The sequence below is a fragment of the Lissotriton vulgaris genome, chromosome 10, assembly GCF_964263255.1.
Source record: "Lissotriton vulgaris chromosome 10, aLisVul1.2, whole genome shotgun sequence".
Lineage (NCBI taxonomy): Eukaryota > Metazoa > Chordata > Amphibia > Caudata > Salamandridae > Lissotriton > Lissotriton vulgaris.
This window is the reverse complement of record NC_141698.1, coordinates 170,180,952-170,197,931: the sequence shown is the minus strand read 5'-3', so window position 1 is coordinate 170,197,931 and position 16,980 is coordinate 170,180,952.

Genomic DNA, 16,980 nt, shown 5'->3' with positions numbered 1-16,980 from the left:
GCAATTCCATTTCATCCTTGTGAATTCTCCAAACGGAATGTTTCTGATTACTGATTTCGGATGAAAACTTTCAGCATGTAGGATGCTATTAGTGGCCGTACTTTTTCTATACAGTGTAGTATGGATTTGATCATTTTCAACATATACTGTAATATCCAGATAGTCAATTCTACTTTTACTTGTATTGCAAGTAAACGACAATCCTAATTGGTTGGTGTTTAATTTTGAGAAATATTTCATGAAATCCTGTTTTGTACCATTCCAGATTAGGAATAGGTTGCCAATATATCTTGACCAGAGAATTATTTTTTCCAAATCTTCGTTGTTTTCTGGTCCCTATGCAATCTCCTTCTCCCACCAACCCATAGTCAGGTTTGCATAGTTGGGGGAGAAGGAGATGCCCATTGCACATCCACATAGTTGTTGATAGACATTGTGATTAAAAAGGAAAACATTATTATTGAGGCACGTACTTATCAACGTTAGTAGCATGGCCGAATGTTCCAATTGAGATATGTTTCTTTGTTTCAAGAAATAGGCACAGGCATTCAGTCCCACTTTGTGTTCAATTGATGTATACAGAGATACAACATCTATTGTTACCAATAAATATGTTGGATTCCAGGTGATATTGGAAAGTATCCGTAAAAAATCGCCAGTATCTTGTACATATGAGGTTAGATTTTTTACTATTGGGGCTAAGTATTGGTCCACATAAAATGAGATGCTCTCATATATGGAATCACATGGGGACACTATATGTCTGCCCGGTGGGTCAATCAGAGTCTTATGCACCTTGGGCAGGAAGTAAATTGTTGGCATAGTTGGATTTTCTTCCAATAAATATTTTAGTTCCTCAGTGTCCAATAATTTTTGTTCATGCCATTCATCCAACATATCTTTAATTTCTTTCTTCATTTTGTTTATTGGATTAGATGCTAGTTTCCTGTATTTCATCTCATCGTCTAGTTGGCGATGTGCCTCCTTGATGTAATCATTGGTGTTCTGAATGACGATATTACCGCCCTTGTCTGCGGGCTTTATTATGATCGCAGTATTCCTTGCCAATGATTGGATTGCTAGATTTTCTTTAATTGAGACGTTTTCAGATTTTGTATTTCGTTGTTTGTCAATTTTTTCAAGTTCCGTCATCACCACTTCTGAAAATAAGTCTATTTTATTCCCAGGGGACAATTGTGGGCAGTACTTTGATTTTAATCGTAGGCCACTTTTTTGGTGTATTTTTGTGTCCAAACCTAATTCCTGTAACATTGTGAATTCAGACACTTCATCATTTTCGTAGTCATTCGCTAGGTCATATAGGACTTTTAGATGCGGTATCAATTCTATTGTCAGTTCTTGTTCTGGTTCTGTTCCGTCCAATGAGATTATAGTTTCATCTCTGTTTATTGATGTTTGACATTCTGTATTATATTCGTTTGCATGTGATTTCGCCAGTTTGATTTTTCGAACAAATTTGTAGATGTCAATTTTAGTATTCGTGTAATTAAAATGTTTTTGAGGGCAAAAGCTTAATCCTTTGTTTACAACTTAACTTTCCATTTGTGTTAGAGTGTGGTTTGACAAGTTTATTATTAAACTTTCCTTTTTTATTGGTTTTTGTTTCTGTTCCTCAACGTATATTGTCTCCTTGTGGCAGCTGCAGTTGTTTTTGGATCTCCTGGTTCTTCTGCGGCTTCTGAAGACCTTGTAGTATTTTTTCCATATCCTCTGCCTCTTCCCCTCCCTTGACCTTGTGCTCTTGATATGTTCTGGTTGAGGTTCACTAGACACATTTCCTCTAAAAAAAGATAGTGTGGTTTGATGTTTATATCCAGTTGCTGCGTCTCCTTTGCCACCACTCACATCAGATTCACTCCCCAATTCACTTGGTGGCTTATGTGTCTTCTTGGCGAAATTGATCTTTAAGGCATCAAAGCGTTTGGCAAAAGTTAGTATGCGCCCTTGTTTATAATCAGCTTCCTCCCTTAGAAACTTTCTGTGTTTTCTTTGTTGTACTTCGTACTAGTATTTTTCAAGGTGTTCCTCCATTTCTTTTCGCAATTTGTCTGCTTCTTTTTTGTCTATATATATATATATATTTCCACAAAACGACCCTTTCATGAAATGAGAGCGCTCCACAGTGTGTGCTCGGCCCAAAGGCTGGATCAAAGCCCGAATTTCAATTAAAGCACAAGAAGGGCGGCACAACCGGATACTTTTTAAGAAGCCTTTATTAGCACTTCATAACACCCCACCGACGCGTTTCAGCCTCACAGCTTTTCTCACGGTCAGCAAGTCCTTTTTTACTTTCCATTTATATACTGCCCCATATATATATATTACACTCCACCAGGGAGCTTGTGTGAACAAGCTCCCTAGTGGAGTGAAACGCGTTACTTTCTAATAAACGTTTGAACCTGCTACTCACTTGAGTTTGTACTATCTGTGAGCTCTACATCTGGCTGTCTGCCGTGGCGTGCCGTGGCGCTTCGAGGTCTGCACCCTGCTGCAGCCTGTCACTCATTGACAGGCTGGGATTCCTTTTCATATATATATATATATATATTTCCACAAAACGACCCTTTCATGAAATGAGAGCGCTCCACAGTGTGGAGTATATTCCATAACAGTTGTCTGTGGAAAGAAGGGAGCCTCTCACGGAGATAAAGTTCGCCACATTTATTCAGTGCAGAAAGCAGCATAAAGAAACCAAGGCTGACAGCAAAGTAAAGTCCTGCCTGACGTGTTTCATGCGGGAAGCATTTCATCAGAGGCACCGGACTGTGCTCAGGATAGCACCGCGATTTCTGGTACCACTTTTAACTTCCTGAAGTACACCCGTGACTTGATGGTACTGTGGTTCCGTTTTTCGCTAATACGGTGCCGTGACTTATCCTGAATATTTCAAAATTAATCCGCAGTGGGTAGTGCAGCTAAGTTTACTTGTATGCTGCTCTTTTCATTCTCCAAAGAACCGGCATCTTCCTTCCTTAGCAAAGCGTCATTTGGGCGTCTCTGCAGGAGGGCTGTAAACAGCCCTGGGGCTCCACTTCGCGGCTTAGGCATGCCGCAATTCATTCCAGCCGCGAAGTATGAATAATAAATGTGGCGAACTTTATCTCCGTGAGAGGCTCTCTTCTTTCGACAGGCAACTGTTATGATATATATATATATATATATATATATATTCACAGAAAAAACCATAGGTTATAGACCATATATAGTTAGGAATTTGCATTTACAAAACCTTGAAAATTCACTGAAAAAACCATAGGTTATAGACCATATATAGTTAGGGATTAGCATTTACAAAACCTTATTTTATTTGCACAAAACCATTAAAATTCCATATATAGTTAGTTGCACTAACTATATATCGCGGACCCGCAATCCACTGCTAATGATGTCACATATTACATCATTCATGACATGGTCAGTGACATCACTGATGACATCACTGATGACATCTCAAATGACATCACTATACATAGATAGATATATATATATAGATATATATATATAGATATATTAAGTCTTGCCAAACTCATACGATACGATACGAAGAAGGCGCTGACACCATGAATCTGAATCCAAACTCGATTTATTCGATCAGTGTCTGCTTAGACGCGTTTCGGCGTTGCCGCCTTGTTCACTACATCTGCACTTACATTGAGTCCATACATATATACAAAGGAGCTATGGGCGTGTCTATCGATTAACATACAGGTTAATTCCAGATGTTGCCATGGTTACATTGTGGCAAAACCTTGTATGTTGAAAGAGTCTTTTCTCAGTTTTTACATTTATTACGAGCATTATATCAGAAATATTTTTCAAACAAATTATAAATTTCTAAATTCACCAAACCATGTGTTTCAAATAATATTCACAACCTTTTTATCATGTAGCATGTTTACATTCACAGCTGACAAAAAAGGTAATTAAAAAAACATTTGCTGCATTTTCCGTGAACAACTTATAAGTTAGTACACTTTGGCGCTGTTTCCCCGTGTTCTTGCCATGGATGTACCTAATATAAGGTCCTTTCCTAGTAGGCCATCTGGTTTGCCTGTACACCATTGTCTCACATGTGTCCCAGAAATGTCGGCGTACGTGTTTGGAGATGAATCAGGTCAGTTTCAGTGAGCTGTGTTGAGCCGCAGACCAAAGGGTGCCGCTATGTGAGTACTATCGCGCGTCTGGCAATACGTGTGTTTTGAATGCCCAATTATGCTACTCGTGCTCTCTCGCGGTTCAGGTTATTGTATGCTGCCCAAGTGGGCTTAACGGCGCGTGTCAGTCGTATACACAGGTATATATATATATAAAAATAAATATGTATATATATATATATATATATATATATATTCACTGAAAAAACCATAGGTTATCGACCATATATAGTTAGGAATTTGCATTTACAAAACCTTGAAAATTCACTGAAAAAACCATTGGTTATAGACCATACATAGTTAGGGATTAGCATTTACAAAACCTTCATTTACTCACACAAAACCATAGAAATTCGCATATATAGTTAGTTGCAATAACTATATATCGCGCACCCGCAATCCACTGCTGATGATGTCACATATTACATCATTCATGACATGGCCAGTGACATCACTGATGACATCACTGATGACATCTCAAATGACATCACTGATGACATCTCAAATGAAATCACTGATGACATCACTGATGACATCTCAAATGACATCACTGATGAAATCACTGATAACATCTCATTTGACATTACTGATCACATCATTGATGATATCATTCATGTGATAATATGATGAAGACTCTAATATAACCTTAGATACAATCAGTGCACAAAAACAATCCTGAGAGGTGTTTTCCTCATTCTATATGTGCTGCACAATGCAGCACACATGGAAAGAGGAATAGCAGAGGAGAAATTAGCCCGTTAACCGCGGCGGTAATTCCACCGCGGTGCGGGCGTTTCCGTGTGCGGGCGGGGCCGCGTCGGCCATTGGCCGACGGCAGCACTGGGAAGGTAGTGCTGCCGTCGGCCAATGGCCGACGGCAGCAAGGAAAAGGTTAAAACATTTCTCCTCGTTATTCCTTCTATGGGGAGCTGTAAGGTTTTGGCACTGCCTCAGGTTTACGTGGTTTTGGTAAATCTGGGGCCGCATCAAAATCCATTGGTGTTGCGTGGAAACACCCACAGCAAAGCCCATGGAATGTCTTTTTGATGCAGAGTAAGGAAATATGCGCTGCCTTGCCTTACTCCATGTCTATGAGGCTATGCAAAGCCACACAGGTTGGCTTTGCATCGCCTCTTAGATATGATTGAGAGGTCTGCTTGACCGGAGCGTCAAAAAAAGTGACACTCCAGAAGTGCAGGCCTCTTCTAAAAAAAGGACCTGTTTTTTTCTAAAAACACAGTCATTGGTTTATTTTTTAAGATTACAATACCAACTTGTGATGTTTAGATAAAAAGAAATTGCTAACTCTTCCTTGACCAAAAAAGAGAGGAAGTAGAGTTCACTTGAGATGGGCATAGACTATTTCTGCTTTTTGGGTTGCAAAAGGTCATCTGCCTGTGATATTCTAGAGGGACTGTTTCTTAGATATGGGAAAAATAGACCTTCGTAAACTGAACAATCACAGGATGCATTCAGTGATAATACTGAAGTCAAACCTGGCTGCCTGAAAGCATCGGAAAAACAAGTTCTATTGTCTTTGACAGGATGAAAGGCTCGATGAAGGTTTGGTTTTATACTAGCTAGATGTTTGAGGATTCAGAAAACTGAAATGAGTAAGGTCAATTTTATCATGATTCTATTCTGATGCTGTCTTTACTGTGGCAAGGTTAGCTGCCCCATAGGAGACACTGGACTACATTATAACACACTATAATGATAGTTTCCGTTTGGAAGCAGCTAAAAAATACAATTCAATGATTCACATCATAGTTATTTAAAATCCAATTTAACAGTGAATTTTAATAAATATGTTGGAAAGGGTACTTTTAGAAAAGTTACCTTTCCCTGCCTAAACCTCTGGAGGTTTTTTTGCTAGTATTCAACTCTCACCTGACTGCAGGTACCTCCACCTGGTGAGATATGGATTGCTCCTAGACATAAGAAGAAGGGCTTGGGTGGGAGGAGGTGATGGCTTTCTCCAGACAGGATGGCCTGTGGCTGTGCTTAAGCCTAGTTACACTTCAAGGAGGCATATCCTGTCACAAGCACATGAACCAAATACTAGGCCTGCCCCCTTCCTTTGGCCCTCTAGTCAGCTTGACTCTAAACCCTTTAAGAGGGACAACTGCCACGTACCATTTTTGAAGTGACTGCAAGGGAGTATTTGCCCATTTTAATAGCCACACTTCTGCGTGAGCCCAGGGAGGTCTGACAAAGGGAAGACAGGTCTAGCCATCTTGGATTTAGTTACAGAGGGGCACTGTGGGATAGCTTACAGTAAAACACACAGGAAGTGCTGTAAAAGTGGGTAGGGTTGACTCATGGAACTCTTACCTCATTAACTAGGGTGTGGACAGTGGTTGCCCCACCCACAGGCTGGCACTGGGCATACATGTGGCATCCACAGTACCCTCCTCAGAATACTTCTGGCATGAGAAGAATCTGAAGAAAGACTGTCAGCTGTCTAAAGAACTTGAAGGAAGACTGGACCTGTTTGCCAGGAACCTAGGACCCCAGAAATAACTCCAAGGGTCAATGAGCTGACCTCCTGTTTGAGCTACAGCGCTACAGCAAGCTTCCAGGTGTGTTTTTGTGCTTTGCAGCTGACCAGTTGCAATTGGATCTGACATGGTCTGCTCTGCTGACTTCTCTTGGGAGTGAGTCCTGACCCCCACGTACTGACCTAAGGTCCCTGCACTCTTGGCGGTGATCAGTATACTCCTCACTGCCTAATTGAAATCTTAGCCGGATTCGACACTGAGCATACACACCAATAACCTTCAACAAAGCTGCACCGGATTCAACACTCAGCAGCACCCGATTAATGGCTTCCCCGGACTCGACACCGAACAACATCAGATCTATGTCTTCACTGGACTCGAGGTCAAGCAGTATTCAAGCAACTCTAGCAGTCTTTGTTGACAGCTTCACCAGGCCCAATGCCAAGTAGCCTTTAATCGACTCTAAGACCAGGCGGCTTCCTGACCCTGCTGAAGACTTTCTACCTCCATAAAGGTTTTCAAGTGAGTTGGTCACTTTCTGGATAGGCTGAACCTGATCCTTGCACTCCATTGTGGTCAGCCTTAAATCCTACACATGTCCCAGTCCTGTGAGACAAGCTGCCTGCAGTTGGCACTCAGTCCTTTTTTTTGTTTTATTTGAAATGCAAATTTATACATTCATAACTCTGGTTCTACAAATTGGATGTTTGTTGTTTTTGTCTCATTTTATTTAGTCAAACATTCCCAATTTTTCTAAATTGGTTTGGGATTTTTCTTGAGTTGTGTTTTAATTTAACTTTTTTAATGTTTGAGCAATGCATAAATACTTTACACAATGCCACAAAACCCGAATTCTCTATGCCATAGTTACCAGGGGGTTGAGTACTGGTTTATTTAGTGACTTTTGTGATTCACCCGGACAACAATTAAGATTATTTTTGAGGTGGGTTCTCAACCCCCTCAACTAATACTCCAATGCTTTACACATGTGTTCAGAAGTGAGGTTTAGTACTTGTTTGTGCAGTTCTTCTCTGCAAATTATTTAAAATCAAAAATCCCTTTGTGTAATCTGACATAAAAATTGTTTTTTGATTTTTGCATTCTCCCTTGTTTTTAACTGGTTCTTTTTCAGATTTTTCCTAAATGCCACTCTCTCGGAATTTTGCACTTGTGTTACTGTGCAAGGATGTAGGTAGGGCTCAGCAGCATTGAGAGCTTCACCATAGTGGAGCTGAGGGTGGGATATATAGAGAGGGGGCTGACCTTCAGGAATGGTCCACAAAGTAGTAATCCTGAGGACCTGGGTGGAGGCCCAACTGCTGCAATCTACCACAAAGGACCAAGAGGATGATGCTGAAAAGAATGGGAATCAGGTGGAGGAAGAAGAGGAGAATTGCTTGGCCATAGCCCTAGAGGCAGATGAAGAGGAAGAGTTGTTAACAGGGTAGAGGTCATCTGCATTGTCTAGGCTGGGATCTGCACTTCCTCCACCAGCCTGACCCCCTCAGAGTTGGAGGACAAGAAAGCTGAGAGGGCCCTAAAGTTGCAACTAACTTCCCTGGGCCTAGCAGGGAAAAAGATGGCTGTGGAGGAAAATAAGGCTGAGGCAGTCATAGCCATCTCCTTGACACTGGCCCTGAAGGAGAACAAAATGTTAGCTCATTCAGTGAGTCAGAAAAAGCTGGACTTGAAGGCGAGACAGGTTTTGGAGTTCAATAGAGATGGTGGCAACAACACAGAGGTGTCCAAAGGAAGTTATGTAGTGACTCTTGGGATTCACCCAGAAAAGGATTGTGATTATTTTAGGCCTGGGCAGAGCTTCGGGAGTTTCACTCCGTGTAATTTCCCCCGCACTGCCTTAAGCACTTCTCTTATGTGCACGAAGACCCTCTAAAATCATGTGCTGCTTTTCACTATGTAGGAGGCTGAGGATGTTCATGCAAACCATAGTTAACTTCTACAGCTAAATCAAGGGCAACATAATGTATTTGTTTTCTGCAACATTGCGCTTAAGAAAGCAAAGTACTGTCCAAATAGCCGAGGCTTTGGCCAGCCACCTGCAAACAACACAACACAATGCTGGGCTGTGTGTGTGGGAGGGGCACATGGAAGCGGAAGCACTGGGTAAACACACGGAGGGACCACCAGGGTGGTGGAAATACCAGGGCTCTGCCCTGCAGGCATTGCCCTGGCCGTGCCACACTTCAGTGGCGTGCTGCCAGTGAGAGCTGCGGACGGACATACACACACACGCACACACACAGAGATATACAGTGCACACACACAGACAGCAAGGAGAAACAAACACGAGCACAAAGTACACACAAACAGATACCAAGACACGCATTCCACTACTCAAAGGCAGACACGCAAATAGACATTCAACCGTGCACAAAGATAGACACACACAACATAAATGCACAAATAGGCACACACACAAACTTGCACGTAGGATACACACGTTCAACTACTGAAATACTGACACACGCGAACAAAAAACTACAAAGAGGCACACACACATAAACAGGCACACAAACAGCCACATAGATAGCCACGTTCAACTACTCAAATGACTGAGTCAGTCACGCAAGCAGACAGCCATTACCCCCAGGTCCCTTATGTCCTCGGCCCATTCATTACTAATGGAGATTACTATCTCCTGACAGAAAATAAAAAACAAGAGGAATGCTGGGATATACCTACTGCCCCTCCCCCCGGGAGTATAAAGGTAGTACCTACCCAGCAGACCTCCTGTTCTTTTTTTCTGTCTTCGACAGAATGACTGATGGATGCTGTGATTGCTGATCGAGGCTGCACCTGCTCCTGCTGGGCTTGAGTGGCGTGCTGTGCTCGTCTGGATCCTCCTGCCCAGCTGCCTGGCTTCTCGGGCAGGGGTGTGGTTCCTGTTGTGTCTCCCCCCCGGCCTGCCGGGCTTGCTGGGGGGGATTGACTTCCTTGCAGCCGTTCTTCCGGGTTTCCGGCCCTTTGCGGCTGGTGCGCCGCCTCCCGGTTCCTTCCGGGTCGCTGAGCGCGTCTCCCCGTGCCTGGCCGGGTGGGAGACGCGCTGCGCTGGTGTTTCTTTCCCGGATCCGGCTGTTGGTGTGGGGGCCTTTCTGGAGCTGCTCGGGCCCCCGCTCCGGGTGAGTCCCGCTTTGCGGTGTTCTTTTGCTCCCCCTGTCCGAGTGTGGTTTCCTGTTCACCGCTGCAGCTGGGGCTTGTCAGACGGCTGCAGCGTATCTAGCCGGTTGCTCTGTTTTCTGATGTGCTGCGCTGCTGGCTTTGTGTCTCTCTCCCTGCAGGTTTTGCTCTCCTGCCTCGGATGTCTCGTGGCGGCCGCTGCGGAGTCCAGCCTGTGGTGGGGGCGTTTCTCAGGAGTAAAAAGGGGTGCCTATGCAGGATGCCTCGGGTGCCTCATGCCTGCCAATGCTGTGTCCTGCCTGGGGATGCGGTGTTTTTCTGGCGTTTTTCTTGGGGTGCCTGTGCACCTTGCCTCGGATATCTCCTGCCTGCCGATGCTGTCTCCTGCCTGGTGATGCGGCGTTTTTCTCGGCTGTTTGCTTGTGGTGCCTGTACCTGTAACGTTCCTGCACAGGCTGCCGGCTTTTCCACTTTTACTTCCGGGACCATTGTGTCTTTTGGTGTGCTGGAGCGAGGCGGCGCTGTGGCCTGCCGGGGTGCGTGGTGCTCGGTCTCCGGCTGCAGTGCCCTGCCATAGGAGGTTGTCAGGTCCGTGGGTATTCGAGCCCAGGACCTGCCGAGGCGGGGATTCGTCCCCTGGACCCCCATCCTGTACTTGGCTGTTGTCCTTGTGCTGGATTTGCCCATCCTCTTGAGTTTGTCGGGTTGGCGGGGTTTCCTGTGTGTTGCCACTCTCTGCTCCCGACGTCGGTGTGATGTTGGCCTGTGGCTTTCTGTCCGGGGTGCACACTGTACAGTTGTTTGCTTTGTGCTGCCTCCCTTTTGTGGTTATGCACTGTTGGGAGCGCGTTTGCTGCGTCAGTTGCGTGGCTGCTGGGCCGATGCTGTCCCTTGCTCTCGTCTTGGGGGGGGGGGGCTCCTCTGTGGTGGGGCTGCTCTGTCCCTGCCGCTCTGCCCTTCGACTCGCCGCGCTTCTTGGTGGGGCGCTGGGCTTTGGGTATCGGTTTCTGGGGTGTGTGCGCTGCTGCCTACCGTGGCCTGTTCTTTGGCCCCTGTTTTGTTGTGGGTCTGGTGGCTCTGTGATCCTCTTCCCTTCTGGGTGTGGGGTTTCCTTGACCTTCCTGTGCACTTGTTGTGCGGGGGTCTGTGTGTGTGGCTGTGCGGGGTGCTTTCCTTGTTGTCCCTGCGGCCTGTTCCGCTGCGGCTGGGTGTGGGTGCCTTTCTCCTTGTCGTGGGCTCCTCACTGCCGTGTTGCTGATCGTCCGCCTCCTGGGTTGCCTTGTCTGGCGCGTCCTTTCGCTGTGTTGGTTGGCGCTTTGCCCTCTGTGGGTCCTCCGGTCCCCTGTGCGGCGTTTGGTTGGCCTCCGCTCTGGCGGTTTGAGCCTCTGTTTGGTGTCAGGGCTTGATTGTGGGCTCTGTGCTTCCTTCCCTTTTGGGATTTCCTGCTGCTGCTGTTTCGGGGGTCCGCGCTCCCTTCGGCTGACCCCGGTTCTCCGGTGGTGGACGTTCCGTGGGTCTGTTCCCTTGGTTCTCTTCTTCGAGGGTTCCCCTGCTCTTGGCGCTCTGGGGGTGTTTGCCCTTTCTGTTTCTGGCTTGGGTTCCGGTCGCCTCTGTGGTGGCTGGTTCTTTTTCCTGCTCCTGCCTTTGCTTGCTCGTGGGTTCCCTGTGTGGTTGGGGTTTCCCTGCCTGCTGGTTTGAGCCTTGCCCTCTGGTGCTCTGGTGCCAGTGTCTCTTCTTTTCGGCGGCCTGTTTGGGTTGCCTTCTGATCCGGCTCTCTGCCCCGTCTGGTGCTGGGTCGTTGTTCCTGCTTCTTGGGCCGCTGCACGGTGGGTCCTGTGGGCTCCCCTCGTTCAGGTTGGCCTGCCGTCCTGTTCTTCCTCGGTGGTATTGCCTCCTCTGTTGGCTGGCTGTTGTGGCCTCTGCCCTGCTTGGGGATCCTGCCCTTCCGGGTTACTGGTCCTGTCCCTCCTTTGCCTTGGCTGCGCCTGGTTCCTCTCGTGGGTGCCGTTGGTTCTTTGGGGTGCTCTTCCCTCTGCCTCTGCTTGGGTGGCTTTTTGGCTGCCTTGATGGCGTCACCAGGCGCTTTATAAACTCCTTTGTTGTTGTTGTTGTTGGGTGCGGCGGTTCTGCTCCTCCCGGCCTGCTCCTGTTGTCGGGCGTGGTGCGTTGTGGGGGCCTTCTTGGTCCTTCTGGTGCTGTGGCCTTCCCTTTGCTGGCTGTTTCCTGGCATCCCCTCCTGTATCGGCTGTATTGGCTGCCTGGGGTCTCCTGGCGGCTGCGGGGTCCTGTCCTGCCTCCTTGTCTCGGGGTTGGTGTGTGGTCCCCGCGCTCCGCTGTCTGCTCGGTCGCTTGGTCTGGCCTGGTGGTTTTCTGCCTGGCCGCCTGGTGCGGTGGGGTGCGATTGGCTTCTTCCTGTGGGTTTCTCCGCTGCCTCTTCTGGTTTTGGTGGTGGTGCGGGGTGGCCGTTGTTGTTGCCTCTCCTGGGCCTGTGGTGTCTGCTGGGTCTGCCTCCCGGCCTGCCGGGCTTGCTGGGTGGCATGGCTTCCTCCTGGCCGGTGTTCCGGGTTCTCGGCCCTTTGGGGCGGGGGCACCGTCTCCCCGTTTCTTCGGGGTCGCTCTGCGCGTCTCCCCGTTGCTTGGCCGTGTGGGAGGCGCGCTGCGCTGGTTGCTGTGGCCTGCGTTTGCTTCTGCTTGGCTTTCGGCCGTGGCTTTCTGTGGTGGCCTGTTGCCTTGGGCTTCCTCCCTGTTGGCTCCTGTTCTGGGCTGGTCTGCCTTCTGTTTGTGCGTCCTGCTCTGGGTTGCCTGGTTGTGCTCTTTCTGCGGTCCTGGACTGCCGGGTGGAGTGTCTTCTGGGAGTTTCATGGGTGGCTTGGCGCTTCTTTGCGGGTGCCCTGTTTGCCTGTGGGGTGTCTGGTCCCTGCGTCGTGGGGTTCCGGTTGCTTCTGGTTGTGGTGTGTTCCGGTCTGGTTCTTGTTTCTGGCCGTCACACTGTTGCCTTCTTGTTTGCCCTTCTTGCCTCTTCTGGGGTTCGTTGGGGCTTCGGCGGGGCTGTTGGCTCTCGGGCCTGTGCTCTGTTGGGGTCTTGCCCTCTTTGTCCTTCCCTTGTTTTGGGTTGGTTCTGCGGGTTGCTTTGGCTTCGGCTTGGGCTTCCTGCCTGTATCCCTGGTTGCGGCTCCGTGCGGGGTTCGTCCCCTGTGCTGGCCCTGCCTTGGGTCTTGCCGGGCTGTGGGTTGTGGTTTGCTTGTGCTTTCCTCCCTGGCTGCGGTTGCTTCTGTGAGGTCCTCTGGGGTGGTTTTGCCTCTGTCTCTCTGGCCTCTGGGTTTCTGCCCCGGCCCTTTGCTTGGGCTGTTTGGGGTCTTTGTGCCTGGCCTTTTTTTTGGTTTGGCTTGGCTTGGCTGTGGTTGTTGTGTCCTTCGTGGTTCCCTTGCTGTTGTCTTGGGTCCTCCAGGTCCTTGGCCAGTCCGGTTGCTCTGCTGCTTTGGTGTTCAGGTTTGCCTTCTTCGGGCTGTTGTTTCCTGCTCCCGTTTCCTCCGCTTTGGCTGGAGTTCTGTTTTGGGGTTCCTGGGGTTCCTTCGGTTCCCTTTCCTCTTTTCCGGGTCTCTTGTCCCGGTTGGTTGCCCTTGTTGGTTGTTCCTGCTCGGGTTTCCTGGAGGTGCGGGTTCCCTTTGCCTTGTGTCCTCGTCTTGCGGGACCTGGTGGCTTGGCTTCCTCGGGTTTGCTCTTAGTTCCCTGGTGTCTGGGGTTTCTCTCTTTCCCTGGCCTTGGGCTCGGTCTTGCCTTTCGGGTCGGGTTCTGGTGGGCTTCCGCTGTTGTTCTTGGTTGGGCCTTTGGTTCCTCTGGTCCACTTGTCTCCTGCCGGTTCTGGCGTGGGTTGTCTTCTCCTGCCCGTTTCTGGCTTTTTGGCCTGGTGGTTCATGGCCTTTCTCTTCGTTTGGCCTCTCTTTTGCTGTTGTCCCCTTGCCTGTGGTGTCTTGGGTGTCTGTGTTCACCCTGTCGCTGGTTGGCTGTCGGGTGTTCCTGCGGTGGGCTGGTTGGCCTCTGTGGTGGCCGGTATGGTCGTCTGGCTGTGCGCCCTTGCTCTTGTTGGGTGTCTGCTGGTCTGGTGGGGGTCCCTCTTGTCGGGGGCTCTGCCTGGGGTTTCCCCGGTTCTTCCTTTTTCCTTCTGCGGTTGCTGCCTTGGTGTGGTTTCCTGGGTTGGCTTCTGTTGGGTTGGGAAGGCCGGCTTTTTACTGCTTTGGTATTTCTCCATTAGTAATGAATGGGCCGAGGACATAAGGGACCTGGGGGTAATGCTACATTACTTACCGGTAATCCTCATTACTCCTGGTCCCGTTGTCCTCGGCCCATTCATACGCCCGTCCCTCCCTCCCGGGCGGCCGGCCTTCCTGTCTGGGCTTGTTAGTACAGGAGGTCTGCTGGGTAGGTACTACCTTTATACTCCCGGGGGGAGGGGCAGTAGGTATATCCCAGCATTCCTCTTGTTTTTTATTTTCTGTCAGGAGATAGTAATCTCCATTAGTAATGAATGGGCCGAGGACAACGGGACCAGGAGTAATGAGGATTACCGGTAAGTAATGTAGCAAAAGTGGGCAGACGAGTCCGGTCACTCAAAGACATACAGGTGCACACAAAGTCACAAAGGACCAAAACACACAGACAGACAGACACAGACACCCCAGACAGACGCACACAGGCGAAGATTGCAAGACATCTACACATCTGCACCAATAGGAGACCAGGCATACAAACACAGGTCATGCAGTTCAAGTTCAAGTTCAAAAATTTGTATAGCGTACTACTCACCCAGAGGGTCTCAAGGCGCTTGAGTGGTGGGCTGCGAACTTTTCCGCACAATAATGGATGTGCTGCAGTTGCCGCATAATTCATCATCTGCGGCATAGTCTTCAGATTTTAACAAACAACAAATTCGTTTTCATTTCACACAGTTCAAAAGTTACTAAAACGGCAGCGACACGTGTTGGCGGGTAGTGGAAGGCCCTTTGCAAAGGTTTACTTCTCTCCTTTCTGTAGCTTGTTGCTGTGTTTGGGTGTTAAAACTAGGTGCAGTCTATTATTCCCAGACAGTCTTAACAAGTGTAACAAGCATTTGCAATGCAATAGGTCTCGCATTTACGCGAGTTTAAGCTATTGGCATTGCAAATGACAAAGCCTTTTATTTATGTTTTAAAAACCAGAACAACAATAAAAGGCATTATCATTTACAATCCCAATAGCTCAAACTCGCGTCATTGCGGGATCTACTGCATTGCAAATGCTTGTTCCATTTTTGGCTTCTTGTCAAGCTGTCTTTCATATAGTTTTCCCCCTGGTCGTGTCTCCTCAGACTTAGCGGTCGTGGCTGACATTTTCTTAATTGGGGTGCGCGGCGGTGAGCCGCTCTTTCCTGCGCTGCCGCAAGATTTAATACATTTATTAAGCATGCCTGGAGTGCATTTTAGGGCAGTTTAACCCTTTCTTTATGGCAGTGCACGCTCATTGACTAGCTTTTCCTGCTGGTTTCAGCTACAATCATCTACAGCCTGCCTGACTCACTGGATTTATCAGCAGCTTGGCTCATGCTGTATTTTTCAGTGGCCTCACTTCTTTGAAATTCTTCTCACAAGACATTTACATTTTTTAGCAGAACTCTTGTTGCTTTATAGCAAGGATTATACTGGTGGTGCTCTTTCGCTACAGGCTCTCTTCTACTATAATCTCGTTGTAGCATTTGCGGCTCCAGCTCAAATCGTCTGGGTGGTGATTCTTCAACAAACTGTGATTAGTAAATTTAGTTGATTGATACCTGCTGCAAATTATGCTTTTACACTCCATGATGCGAGTTTTAATCTTGCGTGTTGTGCCCAATTGGGTTAAGGTCAAAGCACTGTGTTATATGTTCAAGATCAAAGCAGGTTCGGTCCCTAAATACTTGAAGGATTTAGTCCAGCTATATCACCCCTCTTGTCCCTAGAGTTCTGCTCGAGAGATCTGGTTTGTGGTTCCGAAAATCAGACTGACCCGTGTGAAAGACCGGTCTTTCTCCTATCTTGGGCAGACTTTATGGAATTCCCTGCATGCTTCACTGAGAGACAAGACCTCTCTTCTCGCTTTCCGCAAGGGTTGAAAGACATGGCTGTTTTGATCAACCGTTCCATGTTTTCCCTCTTTGTCTTCCTACCCTCACCTGGTGCCGGAAAACCCATGGGGGTAGCTGTGTGCATATCAAAATTCTGAATAATAATAATAATACCTGGTGCTTGGGGACAATATATTTGAGTCCACAAGTCAAGATACTATAAAAGGGTGGGACAAGTGATGGTTCTGGTGCCAGGTTACTAAACCCCCCATGCAATTGAGGTAACCTCATAAAGCGGCCTCTATGAATCCCAGGGACTGGAGCTCAGTAAATCCTCAACCCTCTATGAGGCAACAAGGGGTGATGGTCTCAGAAAGGTGTGGTATTCCAGCTTTTGCCCTTGGTTACTTTGCCTGAGCCTGGAACTCCGTGATGTCATAGGGGAGCTGGGGTCAGGCGATGGAATGTTGTCATTTGAAAGGACTGGCAGTTTCTGGCTGTCCCTTGACTGGGATGTTGGATGGGATTCTTTCCTCCTAAAAATAGCTACTTGCTTTTACCTTATCCAGGATCTTCATTTCATCCTCTTCACGAAGAACGTGCCTTGTCACACTGGCGTAGTCGGCAACAAAGATGGAGAGAGAGAATCCCAACACAGCTGTTTGGATAGCTGCACTTGCCGGGTATTTTAATCATGACTAAATCCCCCACACACACCTTAGTTACCTTCACAGCCTTTCTGGAATCAAAATAAATCTTCCTTGAGAAAATATTCTGTTCCTCACGTTTATGCCAATCAAGATCACCCACACACTGACAAGATTGCAATGTATACACATTCACCCATGATGGTTCAATGAAGGTGCTGGAAAGCCTACCACGGAACAGCTCAAATGGGGTCTTTCCTGTAGTACAATGTGGAGTAACTCTGTACATTTTAATCCGTTTACAAATTTCTGCCTTCCAATCCATAGCATTTGATTTCACCAAAGAAACAGTCTCCTTAATAACTCTGTTGAAGCATTCAACCATTCCATTGGATTCTGGATGGTACAACGCACACTTTTTGTGAGTTATTCCTCTTCCTTGA